Here is a 3,521-nt window from a genome sequence, read left to right on the forward strand (position 1 = left end):
ATGATCTGTTACTTCAACTTGATCCTTGTTCAACAACATAGCAATCCTAATGTGTCTGTGATTAATAGAGGCTTTAGTATGGAAGAATTTTGTGTTCTCATCTCCAAACTTTACTCCTTTAATTTTACCTCTCTCTTTCCAGTAAATCTTCTGATTATTGAGCACAGTTAACAATAAATCCTTTAGAATGTTCCTGCAATTATTCTCAAACACTGAAAGATCCATGTATTCCTCAATCATGTCACATAGAAAGATACAATCATTTAGATCTGCAATTTGCTTCTTATGACAGGCAAGGTTTTTAGCCCACAACTTAAGTGCTCTTCTGACATTTTTGAATTTTGCATTGATCTTCTTTGCACAATCTGAATGACCTATTGGAATATTCCAAGCAGCCTCAACCACCTGCTTAAAGGAGCTGTGATTAAGCCAATAATTTTCAAATCTGAACACTTTAGATTTTGGGATATTTGTGCCAATTTTTATCATGCATGGAAGATGATCAGAAATTGGCTTAGCCATGGGAAGAGCCAAAGTATCTGGGTAGCTGGTCATCCAAGCAGCAGAGGTGAAAAACCAGTCTAACTTCTCCAGGAGGGGGCTGTCTTGCATGTTACTCCAGCTAAACTGCCTACCTTTTAGAGGGAGTTCAATCAAACCAAGTTCACTTATAGCCTCATTAAACATAAGCATTTCATTAACATCCCCTCCAGGTTTATTTCTGTCCTCAGGTGTTCTAATGAAGTTAAAGTCCCACATGATAATCCAATCCACATCATTAGGCATTTGTATATTACCAAACCATTCAATGAACTCAATTTTATCCTCGTGATTGCAAGGACCATAGATGTTTGTGAGGATCCAACATTTGGAAGATGTTCTACAAGTGAATTGAATGGATAAGGAAAATTTGTTTTGAAACATTAATTCTCCAGTGAATAAAGCTCCATTCCAGGCAGTGAGAATACCACCAGATGCCCCAATGGAAGGTAAGTATTCAAATTTGTTAAATCTCTGTGGACACACTTTATGAATATAGGCTAAATCAAAGTTCTCTCTCTTAGTTTCCTGCAAGCACACAATCCCAGCATCACTTTCTTCCACTTTTTGCCTAATCGCCAACCATTTATCTGAAGAATTAATACCCCTCACATTCCAGTTTAGGATATTCCATGTTCTATTGTTATTCATTAAAGACCAAAATTATGTACCTTTGGTCAGCAGGGTCCACCCCCTGATGATTATCCCAAAAATCAATGTTATTGTGATCCACATAAAGAACAGTGGACATGCAGCATGAGGCTACAAGCCAGCATTTCACATATACAGGTGACCAGCAAAACCAAAGCAACCAGTAATGAGATCCAAGAGCTTTCACAGTAGCAGATAAAGCAGTAGTCACTCCCATAGTAAGATACCAGAGTTGACACTTAAACAGAGTACAGGTAACAGACAAAAGGTGCCACCCAGGGCATACATCCATTGTGCAACAATTGGAAGAGTTACAGATCACTGCATACATATGACAATTATTTCCCAAAAGAGAACAGCAGACCATTCTGCTGAATAACTCAGGCTGTTGATGTATACTCATCATCACACATGCCTTGACTTTGCTGCATCTCCTGTGGCCTTGGACACCTTGGCCACCTCCTCCTGCCCCTTCTTTTTAGGTTTCTTGGACAGCTTTTCCTGTAGCTCATCCTCAGCAACCTTACAGAAAGATTTAGTCAGGTTTTTAACCAATGAATTCTAAATAAGTGGAGGTATAGCATTACATGGCAAACAAAATTTAGCATCGCATGATCTTCTCCTATAGCCCTTATTATCCTTCTTAATACTGTCACTCCTTCTTACCTCAGTTTCCACCATAGGTTCTTTCTCTCTCCTTTTTCTTGAGATAGCCTCTCCAAGTGGCAGGACTTTATTTGGAGACACTTGCTGAAGAGGACTGCCTGCCCCAGTGGAGGAATGAGCAGTAGGACTGATTCCTTCATTTTCCTTGCCTAGTCCAAGGATGGAATCTTTGCAGGTGGGTGCCTGGGAAGTGGTTCATCCATCAGGTATATGAAAAAGCAGAGTTTCTTCTTGCTCACAATTAGCAGTCAACAGTTTCCATATATCAGATTTGAGCAAATGCATGGTCCAACCAAACTTATCAGGTGTCAACAGCAAATGGATTATGAAGTTAAACCAACTTACTGGAATTTCTATTTTGAAAGTGGGTGCAACTCCCTGGGTTGCTGGTGCAAAATGTTGTATCCACAAGTCTAGCCCTTCTTCAGAAATTAAATGTCAGCCATCAATAATTTGCAAAGCATGATCTTGGGCCAATGTATGTAATTCAAGCATAGTAGGAGATCCTGGCAAAGATAAGGACCCATAGTTACCTTTAGAGTTCACTTCTGAAGAGGAACCAATGTGAGGGATTGGAACATCTGCCTTGCCCTTGATATCTGGAATAATAACTTGAGTTGTAGGGACAGTTTCTTCAGCTGCAATACTGTCAGCAACAGCAAATGGTTCCGAACTATTTTCAGTAGGTGGGATTTCTTTCACAGCCTCATTTTGCTTGTATATGTCTAAGATGGGCATAGAAGTGCCAGTAACTTCAGTGTCTCTGGCATCATTGAGCATAACTGTTGTGGGAACTGGCTGCAAATTTTGAGGATCAGGAACCACATTCTGAACCACCACAGCATGTTCAATGGCCACATTCTGTGGGTGAAGATGATTTTCATTGAGCTGCGGCACCTGTAAATTCTCCTCTTCCTCCACTGCATTATATGCCATGGCAATGTTAAGAAGCCCTTGACCAATTGGAGGGACTTGAACACCTTGGTTGACCTCTTCACTGGCTGAGTGAGTCAGAGAAAGTAAACCATCAGATAGAGAGACAGCTGTGGTAATGCTACTGTTGGGAGCCCCATCTTCTGGCAAAGCTGGAATTACAATTTGAGGCTGCTGTGGGGGAACAGGAACTGGTTGTGGGAAAGCCCAGTATTGATCTTGCTTTGCTTGTTCTTCCCAGTCATCCCAGTCTCCATTAGGAGCATGAATATTGTGATTAGGCAGAGGTTGGAATCCTGGGAAATCATTAGCATACTGGGGCACAGGGTGTGGGTCCACACCATCAGGTGAATGGGGTCCTCATCAGCAGGCCCACCACCCAGCATTTCTTCAAGAAGAACTTCAACAGAGCAGGTCCAGGATTCCTCCTCAAATTGTTCCCCTTCAGACCACCTTATACTTTTTGGAATGTCACCAAGCTCTGTAACTCTAGCCTTGACTAAGATTTTACCCTTCAGGGCATCCTCTCTCTCCCAACTAATGATCTTGCCCCACTTGGAAATAGCAGAAGCAATATCTTCTGAATTACAGAAATCAAAAGGGACCCCACAAATAGCAACCAACAAGTTCTGTTGAAATGAACCCTGCGCCAATTTCTTCCTTCATTGTGCTTCATAAATGAGATAAAAACATCACCAAATGCATGCGGGCCCTGCTGAATGAGCCTATCC

The sequence above is a fragment of the Triticum aestivum genome, chromosome 4D (assembly GCF_018294505.1).
Source record: "Triticum aestivum cultivar Chinese Spring chromosome 4D, IWGSC CS RefSeq v2.1, whole genome shotgun sequence".
Classification (NCBI taxonomy): domain Eukaryota; kingdom Viridiplantae; phylum Streptophyta; class Magnoliopsida; order Poales; family Poaceae; genus Triticum; species Triticum aestivum.